Below are 13,489 nucleotides of genomic sequence, written 5' to 3' on the forward strand. Positions count from 1 at the left end.
AATGCAGTGTTTATTTTTATACTTACAGCCCATTGAATCCCTTTTTTTTTAACATTTAAAAAAATTAATTTATTTATTTTTGGCTGCGTTGGGTCTTCATTGCTGCGCGCGGGCTTTTCTCTAGTTGTGGAGAGTAGGGGCTACTCTTTGTTGAGGTGTGCGGGATTCTCATTGCAGTGGCTTCTCTTGTTGCGGAGCATGGGCTCTAGGAGCACGGGCTTCAGTAGTTGTGGCACATAGGCTCAGTAGTTATGGCTTGCGGGCTCTAGAGCGCAGGCTCAGTACCTGGGTGCACAGGCTTAGTTGCTCCACGGCATGTGGGATCTTCCTAGACCAGGACTCGAACCCGTGTGTCCTGCATTGGCAGGCGGATTCTCAGCCACTGTGCCACCAGGGAAGCCCTGAATCACATTTTGAATGTCATTTTGTCCCAATTGAACTTTTAAATTTCAAAAGGAAAAAAAATATTCCATGAGTGATCCTAATATAGATTATAAGCTAATGTATCATTAGGACAATTTTTTTTTTTTTTTTTTTTTTTTTGTGGTATGCGGGCCTCTCACTGTTGTGGCCTCTCCCGTTGCGGAGCACAGGCTCCGGACGCACAGGCTCAGCGTCCATGGCTCACGGGCCCAGCCGCTCTGCAGCATGTGGGATCTTCCTGGACCAGGGCACGAACCCAGGTCCCCTGCATCGGCAGGCGGACTCTCAACCACTGCGCCACCAGGGAAGCCCCCTCATTAGGACAATTTTAAAAGAACAATTTTGTAAATTGTAATGACATGTATTGATTGGACTTGTCTACAGAACAATAATAACACAGGTTAAATAATATGGAAAGTGCCTTTACTAAGTTCCTATACTTTTTTTTCCCCTTTACTTGTGATGTCTTTTTTTTTTTTAACATCTTTATTGGAGTATAATTCCTTTACAATGTTGTGTTAGTTTCTGCTGTATAACAAAGTGAATCAGCTATATGTATACATATATCCCCATATTCCCTCCCCCTTGCTTCTCCCTCCCACCCTCCCTATCCCACCCCTCTAGGTGGTCACAAAGAACCAAGGTGATCTCCCTGTGCTATGCAGCTCTTTCGAACTACCTATCTATTTTACATTTGGTAGTGTATATATGTCAATTCTATTCTTTCACTTCGTCCCAGCTTACCCTTCCCCCTGCCTGTGTCCTCAGTCCATTCTCTACGTCTGCATCTTTATTCTTGTCCTGCCTCTAGGTTCATCAGAACCATTTTTTTCTTTTTTTAGACTCCATATATATGTGCTAGCATACGATATTTGTTTTTCTCTTTCTGACTTACTTCAGACTGTATGACAGATCTAGGTACATCCACCTCACTACAGATAACTCAATTTCATTTCTTTTTATGGCTGAGTAATATTCCATTGTATATATGTGCCACAGCTTCTTTATCCATTCATCTGTCAATGGACACTTAGGTTGCTTCCATGTCCTGGCTATTGTAAATAGTGCTGCATTGAACATTGTGGTACATGACTCTTTTTGAATTATGGTTTTCTCTGGGTATATGCCCAGTAGTGGGATTGCTGGGTCATATGGTAGTTCTATTTTCAGTTTTTTAAGGAACCTCCATACTGTTCTCCATAGTGGCTGTATCAATTTACATTTCCACTCAGAGTGCAAGAGAGGTCCCTTTTCTCCACAACCTCTCCAGCATTTATTGTTTCTAGATTTTTTTGATGATGGCCATTCTGACTCGTGTGAGGTGATAACTCATTGTAGTTTTGATTTGCGTTTCTCTAATGATTAGTGACATTAAGCATCCATTCATGTGTTTGTTGGCAATCTGTATATCTTCTTTGGAGAAATGTCTATTTAAACCTTATGCCATTTTTGGATTGGGTGGTTTGCTTTTTTGATATTGAGCTGCATGAGCTGCTTGTATATTTTGAGGATTAATTCTTTGTCTGTTGCTGCATTTGCAAATATTTTCTCCCATTCTGAGGGTTATCTTTTTGTGTTGTTTATGGTAACCTTTGCTGTGCAAAAGCTTTTAAGTTTCATTAGGTCCCATTTGTTTATTTTTGTTTTAATTTCCATTTCTCTAGGAGGTGGATCAGAAAGGATCTTGCTGTGATTTATGTCAAAGAGTGTTCTTCCCATGTTTTCCTCTAAGGGTTTTATAGCGTCTGGCCTTACATTTAGATTTTTAATCCATTTTGAGTTTATTTTTGTGTATGGTGTTAGGAAGTGTTCTAATTTCATTCTTTTACATGTAGCTGTCCAGTTTCCCAGCGCTACTTATTGAAGAGGCTGTCTTTTCTCCATTGTATATTCTTGCCTCCTTTATCAAAGATAAGGTGACCATATGTGCATGGGTTTACCTCTGGGCTTTCTATCCTGTTCCATTGATCTATACTTCTGTTTTTGTGCCAGTGCCATGCTGTCTTGATTACTGCAACTTTGTAGTATAGGCTGAAGTCAAGGAGCCTCATTCCTCCAGCTCTGTTTTTCTTTCTCAAGACTGCTTTTGCTATTTGGGGTCTTTTGTGTTTCCATACAAATTGTGAAATTTTTTGTTCTAGTTCTGTGAAAAATGCCATTGGTAGTTTGATAGGGATTGCATTGAGTCTGTAGATTGCTTTGGGTAGTATAGCCATTTTCACAATGTTGATTCTTCCAACCCAAGAACCTGGTATATCTCTCCATCTGTTTGTATCATCTTTAATTTCTTTCATCAGTGTCTTATAGTTTTCTGCATACAGGTCTTTTGTCCCTTTAGGTAGGTTTATTCCAAGGTATTTTATTCTTTTTGTGCAATGGTAAGTGGGAATGTTTCCTTAATTTCTCTTTCAGATTTTTTTATCATTAGTGTATAGGAATGCAAGAGATTTCTGAGCATTAATTTTGTATCCTACTACTTTACCAAATTGATTGATTAACTCTAGTAGTTTTCTGGTAGCATCTTTAGGTTTCTCTAGGTAGAGTATCATGTCATCTGCAAACAGTGACAGTTTTACTGCCTCTTTTCCAATTTGCATTCCTTTTATTTCTTTTTCTTCTTTGATTGCTGTGGCTAAAACTTCCAAAACTATGTTGAATAATAGTAGTGAGAGTTGGCAACCTTGTCTTGATCTTAGAGGAAATGATTTCAGTTTATCACCATTGAGAATGATGTTGGCTGTGGGTTTGTCATATATGGCCTTTATTATGTTGAGGTAGGTTCCCTCTATGCCTACTTTCTGGTGAGTTTTTATCATAAATGGGTGTTGAATTTTGTTGAAAGGTTTTTCTGCATCTATTGAGATGATCATATGGTTTTTCTCCTTCAATTTTTTAATATGGTGTATCACATCGATTGATTTGCATATATTGAAGAATTCTTGCATTCCTGGTATAAACCCCACTTGATCATGGTGTGTGATCCTTTTAATATGCTGTTGGTATTCTGTTTGCTAGTATTTTGTTGAGGATTTTTGCATCTATGTTCATCAGTGATATTGGCCTGTAGTTTTCTTTTTGGTGACATCTTTGTCTAGTGTTTGTATCAGGGTTATGGTGGCTTTGTAGAATGTGTTTGGGAATATTCCTCCCTCTGCCATATTCTGAAAGACTTTGAGAATGATAGGTGTTAGCTCTTCTCTAAATGTTTGATAGAATTCGCCTGTGAAGCCATCTGGCCCTGGACTTTTGTTTGTTGGAAGATTTTTAATCACAGTTTCAATTTCAGTGCTTGTGATTTGTCTGCTTATATTTTCTATTTCTTCCTGTTTCAGTCTCAGAAGATTGTGCTTTTCTAAGAATTTGTCAATTTCTTCTAGCGTGTCTATTTCATTGGCATATACTTGCTTGTAGTAATCTCTCATGATCCTTTGTATTTCTGCAGTGTCAGTTGTTACTTCCTTTTCATTTCTAATTCTGTTAATCTGAGTCTTCTCCCTTTTTTTCTTGATGAGTCTGGCTAGTGGTTTATCCATTTTGTTTATCTTCTTAAAGAACCAGCTATTAGTTTTATTGATCTTTGCTATTTCCTTCATTTCTTTTTCATTTATTTCTGATCTGATCTTTATGATTTCTTTCTTTCTGCTAACTTTGGTTTTTTGGGGTTTTTTTGTTCTTCTTTCTCTAATTGCTTTAGATGTAAGGTTAGGTTTTTTTTTGAGATTTTTTTTTTGTTTCTTGAGGTAGGATTGTATTGCTATAAACTTCCCTCTTAGAACTGCTTTTGCTGCATCCCATAGGTTTTGGATCATTGTGTTTTCATTGTCATTTGTTTCTAGGTATTTTTTGATTTCCTCTTTGATTTCCTCAGTGATCTCTTGGTTATTTAGTAACGTATTGTTTAGCCACCATGTGTTTGTATTTTTTCCAGATTTTTTTCCCCTGTAATTGATATCTAGTCTCATAGCATTGTGGTCAGGAAATATACTTGATATGATTTCAAATTTCTTAACTTTACCAAGGTTTGATTTGCAACCCAAGATATGATCTATCCTGGAGAATGTTCCATGAGCACTTGAGAAGAAAGTGTATTCTGTTGTTTTTGGATGAAATGTCCTATAAATATCAATTAAGTCCATCTTGTTTAATGTATCATTTAAAGCTTGTGTTTCCTCATTTATTTTCATTTTGGATGATCTGTCCATTGGTGAAAGTGGGGTGTTAAATTCCCCTACTATGATTGTGTTACTGTCAATTTCCCCTTTCATGGCTGTTAACATTTGCTTTATGTATTGAGGTGCTCCTATGTTGGGTGCATAAATATTTACAATTGTTATATCTTCTTCTTGGATTGATTCCTTGATCATTATGTAGTGTCCTTCCTTGCCTCTTGTAATAGTCTTTATTTTAAAGTCTATTTTGTCTGATATGAGAATTGCTACTCCAGCTTTCTTTTGATTTCAATTTGCATGGAATATCTTTTTCCATCCCCTCTCTTTCAGTCTTAATGTGTCCCTAGGTCTGAAGTGGATGTCTTGTAGACAGCATATATATGGGTCTTGTTTTTGTATTCATTCAACCAGTCTGTGTCTTTTGGTTGGAGCATTTAATCCATTTACATTTAAGGTATTTATTGATATGTATGTTCCTATTACCATTTTCTTAATTGTTTGGGGTTTGTTTTTATAGGTCTTTTCCTTCTCTTGTGTTTCATGCCTAGAGAAGTTCCTTTAGCATTTGTTGTAAAGCTGGTTTGGTGGTGCTGAATTCTCTTAGCTTTTGCTTGTCTGTAAAGGTTTTAATTTCTGCATCGAATCTGAATGAGATCCTTGCTGGGTAGAGTAATCTTGGTTGTAGGTTTTTCCCTTTCATCACTTTAAATATGTCCTGCAACTGCCTTCTGCCTTGCAGAGTTTCTGCTGAAAGGTCAGCTGTTAACCTAGGGGGATTCCCTTGTATGTTATCTGTTGCTTTTCCCTTGCTGCTTTTAATTTTTTTCTTTGCATTCAATTTTTGATATTTTGATTAATATGTGTCTTGGCATGTTTCTCCTTGGATTTATCCTGTATGGGATTCTCTGCACTTCCTGGGCTTGACTGACTATTTCTTTTCCCATGTTAGGGAAGTTTTCAACTCTAATCTCTTCAAATATTTTCTCTGTCCCTTTCTTTTTCTCTTCTTCTTCTGGGACCCCTATAATTCGAATGTTGGTGCATTTAATGTTGTCCCAGAGGTCTCTGAGACTGTCCTCAATTCTTTTCATTCTTTTTTCTTTATTCTGCTCTGCAGTAGTTATTTCCACTATTTTATCTTCCAGGTCACTTACCCGTTCTTCTGCCTCAGTTACTCTGCTATTGATTCCTTCTAGAGAATTTTTAATTTCATTTATTGTGTTGTTCATTATTGTTTGTTTGCTCTTTAGTTCTTGTAGGTCCTTGTTAAACGTTTCTTATATTTTCTCCATTCTATTTCCAAGATTTTGGATCATCTTTATTATCATTACTCTGTATTCTTTTTCAGGTAGACTGCCTGTTTCCTCTTCATTTGTTTGGTCTGGTGGGTTTTTACCTTGCTCCTTCATCTACTTCATATTTCTCAGTCTTCTCATTTTGTTTAACTTACTGTGTTTGGGGTCTCCTTTTCACAGGCTGCAGGTTCGTAGTTCCTGCTGTTTTTGATGTCTTGCCCCAGTGGGTGAGGTTGAACTAGTGGCTTGTGCAAGCTTCCTGGTGGGAGGGACTGGTGCCTGTGTTCTGTTGGGTGGGGCTGGATCTTGTGTTTCTGGTGGGCAGGGCCATGTCCGGTGCTGTGTTTTGGGGTGCTTGTGAACTTAGTATGATTTTAGGCAGCCTCTCTGGTAACAGGTGAGGTTGTGTTCCTGTCTTACTAGTTTTTTGGCATGGGGTGCCCAGCAGTGGAGCTTGCTGGCCGTTGGGTGGACCTGGGTCTTAACATTGAGATGGGGATCTCTGGGAGATCTCTCACTGATTGATAGTACATGGGGTTGGGAGGTTGCTGGTGGTCCAATGTCCTGAACTCAGCTCTCCCACCTCAGAGGCCCAGGGCTGACACCAGGCCAGAGCACCAAGACCCTGTCAGCCACATGGCTCAGAAGAAAAGGGAGAAAAGAGAAAAGAAAATTTTTTAAAAATTTAAAAAACTAAAATTTAATAAATTATTAACATAAAAAATAATAATTTTTTAAAAAAGAGAGAGCAACCGAACCAATAAACAAATCCACAAGTGATAAAAAGCGCTAAAAACTAAACTAAGATAAACATAAAAATCAGAAACAAATCAGTTGCAGACAGCAAACTTCAAGTCTACAGTCGCTCCCAAAGTCCACTGCCTCAATTTTGGGAACATTTGTTGTCTATTCAGGTATTCCACAGATGCAGGGTACATCAAGTTGATTGTGGGGATTTAATCCGCTGCTCCTGAGGCTGCTGGGAGAAATTTCCCTTTCTTTTCTTTGTCCGCTCAGCTCCTGGGGTTCAGCTTTGGTTTTGGCCCCGCCTATGGTGTAGGTCTCCTGAGGGCATCTGTTCCCCACCCAGACAGGAGGGGGTTAAAGCAGCAGCTGATTAGGGGGCTCTTGCTCACTCAGGCCAGGGGGAGGGAGGGGTACAGTAGTCATAATTGGAATGTGGGGCGAGCCTGTGGTGGCATAGGCCGGTGTGACATTGCACCAGCCTGAGGCATGGCGTGTGATCTCCCAGGAAAATTGTCCCTGGATCACAGGACCCTGGCAGTGGTGTGCTGCACAGGCTCCTGGGGTGGTGTGGATAGTGACCTGTGCTTGCACACAAGATTCTTGGTGGCAGCGGTAGCAGCCTTAGCATTTCATGCCCATCTCTGGGGTCTGAGTTGACAGCCGTGGCTGGTGCCTATCTCTGGAGGTCATTTAGGTGGTGCTCTGCCTTCTGTGGGCAGACGGGGAAGGAATCCCCTCTCCTCGCGCACCCCAAAACAATTGTCTCTTGCCTCTTCGGCAGTTCCAGACTTTTTCCCGGACTCCATCCCGGCTAGCTGTGGTGCACTAGCCCCTTTTAGGCTGTGTTCATGCAGCCAACCCCAGTCCTCCCCTTGGGATATGAACTCCAAAGCCTGAGCCTTAGCTCCCAGCCCCCACCCGCCCCGGCGGGTGAGCAGACAAGCCTCTTGGGCTGGTGAGTGCTGGTCGGCACAGATCCTCTGTGCAGGAATCTCTCCGCTTTGCCCTCTGCACCCCTGTTGCTGTGCTCTCCTCCGTGGCTCCGAAGCTTCTCCCCCGCCCACCTCCCGTCCCCACCAGCGAAGGGGCTTCCTAGCGTGTGGCAACCTTCCTCCTTCACAGCTCCCTCCAAAGGTGCAAGTCCCGTCCCTATTCTTTTGCCTCTGCTTTTTCTTTGTTCTTTTGCCCTTACCCAGGTACATGGGGATTTTCTTGCCTTTTGGGAAGTCTGAGGTCTTCTGCCAGCATTCAGTAGGTGTTCTGTAGGAGTTGTTCCACTTGTAGATGTATTTTTGATGTATTTGTGGGGAGGAAGGTGATTTCCACATCTTCCTCCTCCACCATCTTGAAGGTCCCCCCCAGTTCCTATACTTTTTATGGCCTAATTCCCTATTTTATAAGTTTGAGGCAATGGAACCAAATTGATGTACGTTATTTACCTCTAGAGTGATTTAGGTACTTATGGTCATGTAGATTATTTATATAGGTTCAATAAGAATCTGTCCTTTTTCTTACCAGAATATAATTAAATATTCACTATGCCAAAAATTCCACTTAATTAGGTGTGATAAGCCCTTTATTAAGGAACAAAGACTACATTTTACATGTGAGAATGACATCTATGAAGTCCTCCCAGGAAAACTTCTCTGGGATGGCTTTATGACTTATGAAATTCCAGCCTTACTGGTAGTAAAAATTTCATTTCCTGGCAGGCATATTAACAAATATGGGAATCTTAGAGAAAATAGTGCTAATAAGGATGGTAAAATTTCTTCTGACACAAAAGTTATTCCCAGCCCTAGGAGTTTTACAAGCCTCTAGACAGAAGTTCACTGTCAAGCCTCAATGTCATGTGGCTCTAATTCCGTTAGCCACTCAAAAAGGAAGTGTTTATATGTTACATCAACTCCTCTTGTTATGCCTGTGGAAATAAATTTTAGTCAAATAAAACAAAATATCAATTTAATAACACTGAGTCAGAAAACTGTTAATCGGCTTAGGTTTTCTCAAAGGCAAGAACTTGCCCACAGGAAAAGAAGAACTGCAGAAGCAAAACCTGACACTTTGCTCTGCTTCATTCATGACTGAGTACCACTGCGGGGTGGGGGTGGGGACATTCTACATCTGGAGATAATCCAAAAACAACAGGCTATCGTGACTGGCTCAGGACTCCAAAATAATAAACTCTGATTATTTCTCATAAAGATGGACTCTGGCAAAAACAATTTTTTTCTCCTTGATTTTTACTATGCTAACAAGTGAAGATAAACTGTGACTATGATGGACATGTGAGAAAGCTGCTAATTTCTACCATGAATATTGTAGCCTTGGTCATCTTCTTTTCCCTTTAAATACTTGTTGTGATTTGTATTTGACAAACCAATCTTTCTTTCTGAACTTGGACTCCCTTTTTGCTTTTGCAGTAAATTGTTTATTTGTCCAAATGTTTCTGTCTCTGAGTCTTTGATGGCATTTACTATGTGCTGACACTAACACCATATGCTGGAGCTGAGGACTTGGAAATGAACTTGGAGGAAGACACCTGCCTGTAAATAAAGAACTTCCCCTCAGATATTTGGCGGGATGTTAACACCATCTACATTTGCTCTGACACTCCATGCAAAAGGAACGGATCCTCAAAACAGTTACGCCCAAGAGGCCACCCCTCTCATCTGTGCCTCTCTTGCCCTACCTCATGCTTCAACCACTCTTGAATCCTCCCAGGTCTTGGAACATGGCAGCCTCTTCCCACCCCAGGCTTCTTCTGTTTCTCCTGCCTCACATGTTTTTGCCAAGCTAGTACCTGTTCCTTCACAATTCAGCTGAAACATCATTTCCCAAGGAAGAGTTCCCTGACCACCTGTAGCCTTTTATAAACTCTCCTAACCCTCAGAATTGCCTTGTTGAACTTTTCACAGTTGTAATAATTTATGTGATCCTTTGTTTAATGTCCATATTCTTTGCCAGACCATGTACTTCATGAGGACAGGCACTGATTCTCTGTTTTCGCTCACCTTTCTGCCCTCACCACCTCCCACGGTGCAAGGCAACTGTGCGTGCTCAGTAAGCATTGGTTGAATGAGTAAACGAATGATAAGAGCCGCGTGGGGGCTTAGAACAATTGGACCAGGGAAAAATTGTCAGGATGTTTGTTTTGCGATTTCATCGTACCTCCTGTGTTGGTTATTCACAAGGTGACAAGAACTATTGAAAGAGATGAAATTTCTAGAATTTCAGGTTCCAAACAAAATAGAAGAGTTTGGAGTTATGTACCATCTTGAGATCATTCATGTTTTCGGTCGTTCAATAAATACTTTACTAAGCATCTACTATGTGTCAAGTACTAGGGACGGACACAAAGGTGAATAAAACAGACACAGTCCTTGCCTTTACTGAGTTTACAGTCTAGTGAGGGAGGCGGACATGAATGACATCCACACTGACACACGAGATGTAAAATTATAACCGAGTCACGTGCTAGGAGGAGAGGTACAAAGTACACTGACAGACCCAATAGGGGTTATCCCTCACTAGGGAGTCTGCCTTTTCCACAGGTGCCTGCTGAGCTGCAATCTGAAGGATGAGTAGGAGTGTTTAATTAAGCATATGCAGAGTATGACCTGCTGAATAAGGATGCACAAACCGTACACACAGAGTGGGCAGGTAACTCCCTCACTGTCTGAGCTTCCGCTTTGGGGAAATGAAAACCCCAGGGCAGTTTTGATTGAAGGCACAGTTTCAATACACTCACACAAAGAAAGTAAAGTGACAAGATTTATTACTTACAGATTCCAGAAACAGAGGAGGGAGGTGTGCATTGAGCTGGGGGCAGGGGCAGTCCTCTGTCCTGGGTCACAAGCCAGCAGGAGACAGAGAGTAAGCGCCTTTTACTTATAAGGTGGTTGGGGAGCACCACTAACTTTTCCAGGGCTCAACTTTAAGTGCTTATTTTAAAAGGTGTCCTGGGAAATGCAAAGCAGGACCTTGTGGCTGGAATCCTAAACTCAGGTCCTTATCTAAATGTCCAGACTCTGGGTGTGAGCGGAGTTATACTGTAAAATGCCTAGGCAGCAACTCAAAATAGCTGCCTCTTCACAGGAAGTGATGCAAACATGAAGTTCATGCTGCTTGACGTGCCATGAATAAGTCCTTTGTCTCTGACCTCGGGTTCTTGTGTCTTCTGCCAGAATCCATGAGATTCTGTCTGTCTCATTAGCTTGCAAGTAGTATAAAATCTCAGGCCCTTCATAGTTATTGACAGGCTAGTAGATGACATATATAAGGGCACTATGGTGGGAGAGAGTAGAGCAAATATAAGAAAGAAGGCATGAATGGATGAGTTATAGGGAGTGAAGGGGGCATGGCGTGAGATGAAGCTGAGAGGTGGTGTGCCATGGGACCCTTGGCCAATCCTGCTGGGGCAGGCCCAGGGGATGTCTTGGCTGTTATGACAATGCCACCTTCATGCAGGACATGTGGAACTAATAAACTGGCTTTGGGGGAGCACAGGACAAGGCTTGGGCTAATCTGTGCCTATGAAGTAATTTTTAACAAAGGAAGAGAGTGAACTTGGGTGTTTTCTTAACATCCTGCACCCTGTTATGAACATTTTTACGTGCCTACTACTTTGTAATACTTTCTATTAGAGATTAAAGGAAGTCCACTTCCCAGTGCCCTAAACAAACAAGGGAAAGTTGTCATGGACTATCATTGCTGTCAATCATCTAGGGTACAAAAGAAGGCTAGTTGCCTTAAGAGGGTGAAGCCATGACCCTTTAGTGTTCGTGAGTATGACTCTGGACAAACTGCTTTCTGACCATTTCTCTTAATAAAGAGATGTTTCAGTTTCTAGGGAGAGGAAGGAAGAGAAGGGGGACAGAGGGAGAGACCTCACCAAGAGAGGACTGTGAAATCAGTGTGGCTAACATTGGATTATTACCTAATATGATTGTAAAAATAAAGGTATCTGTTCAGAAGCCCTCTGTCCCATTCTGGCAATTGGAGTTCTGAACTTTTCACTCCCGGCCTATTAATTAATTTATAGCCTGCAAAGAATGGAGTTGTCCAGGATCTTTGGCCCAAAAAAAGTACCCACAAACAGGGAACAAATCATGCAGAGCCTTGTTAAGAAGTTTTGTTCTTATCTGAAGCGTGATAAGAAACCACTGAGGGATCTAGAAAGGGGTGGCATCATTACACTCAGGTGTCAACAGAGAGGAGCTGAGAGTGTGGAGATTATGCATCTCCTGAGATTGTCTGCTCCTGGGGGAAATCAAGAGTTCCCTGAATTTTTACTCCTTGGTACTTCACTGCAGCCCCAGGCTTGCCAGATTCATACTCATTTTAACGGGCCTTTCAAAAAGGAAGCAAAGCGGCACCAGGTCTCAGAGCATTCTCAGCAATTTCCCACTCCTCTCCAGCCTTTCTTTAAAATAATCAGCGCAGGCCAGCTGTGGGAAACAGCTTGGCGAGGGGGAGTGGGTCAGGCAGGGTGCTGCTGGGCTCAGGGAGAGAATAAATAACAGCCTTTTGGGGGGGTTACTGCTGGTTACAGAACTCAATTGTGCCCAGTTTCAACCTGGCCAAGGGCCCGGACAGAGGGCTGGAGAGGCAAAAGTAGAGGCTGCCAGAAAAGCCCGGAAACTGCTGGCTTTTGGAGGAAGATGAGTAGGAGGCTGAGTTACTGGCCACAGGAGCCCCCAGATCATCCCCCGATGGCTTTTCTGCCAGCAGGTGCCTCAGGAAGACCTGGCCCACGTTTTCAGAACTCCCCAGGGTTTCTCAATCCACCTCAGGCGGCCCGCAGTGCTCGGCCCCGCCACTTTCCAGCCTGCTAGTTCCTTCACTGACACACAGCTCAGTTCTGTACATGGCATGGTTTGGGGTGTGGGGGAGTGGAGTGGGACAGGTGTAAGAGGAAGTTGGACACCCAGGGAAGCGTCCTGTCTAGGCAGCTGGGCACCAGGAGCCTGAGGGCAAAGGAAGAGGCCATGCCGTGCCCCCCTCTGCTGCAGCCAGGATGGGTCTGAGGGTGGCTCAGACAGGTCTCTGGGTTGGCCACAGAGCCGCTCTGCAGAGGGGCTGGCCTCCTACCTGCTGTGGGAGGGGTAGCAGAGTTGTTGGGGGGAGAGATGAGGAGGCAGGTGTGAGGAGGCCCTTGATTCCTTTATGGTGGGGGGTGCAGGGAGCAGGGGGAAGGGCAGGAGGTACTTGCAGTGGGTCTCCCTTCAGGTTTTGTGGTCCTGGTGCTGCCCCAGAGCTGTAAGTAACCCCTTTTAAGTCATGGGAAGTGGGGGTGTGGTGAGGGCTGTGTGGAAGGGACCTTGCCACTGAGGTAGTGCTTTTCCAGTTTCTTCTGTGATTCAAATGGTTCAGAAATATTAGCATTTGTTAAACCAAGGTGATGAGTATATAGGTGTTGATTATACTATTCTCTACTTTTCTGTATATTTAAAATTTTTGAAAATTAAAAACTTTCAAAGGCTCAGGTTCAATGAAGGCTTCAACTAATCGCTTACTGGGAACCACTAACAGGAGACCAGTAGCAGCATGGATGAGTGATGCCCAGTTATTCCTCCACAGTCAAGAGGGCAGAAAAGGCCTACTTTGCAGCAGGAAAAATTAGAATGAGCGGGGAGGAGGAACTTCCGGGTCCATTGGGATATTGTGCCCCAGCTCGGGGGATGGACTGAAGGGGCCTGGGGGCTGCCATTCTGGGTGGGTTACAAGTTTAGGGACACTCCCACAGGAAGGCAGAGAAGAGATGGGCCAGAGCCTCTCAGATCAAGGACTCCACTGAAGGTCCTGCAAGATTCTCGCCTGAAGGCCAGGGTCTTCTGATATGGCTGTCGGGTC

The sequence above is a fragment of the Pseudorca crassidens genome, chromosome 2 (assembly GCF_039906515.1).
Source record: "Pseudorca crassidens isolate mPseCra1 chromosome 2, mPseCra1.hap1, whole genome shotgun sequence".
NCBI classification, from domain to species: domain Eukaryota; kingdom Metazoa; phylum Chordata; class Mammalia; order Artiodactyla; family Delphinidae; genus Pseudorca; species Pseudorca crassidens.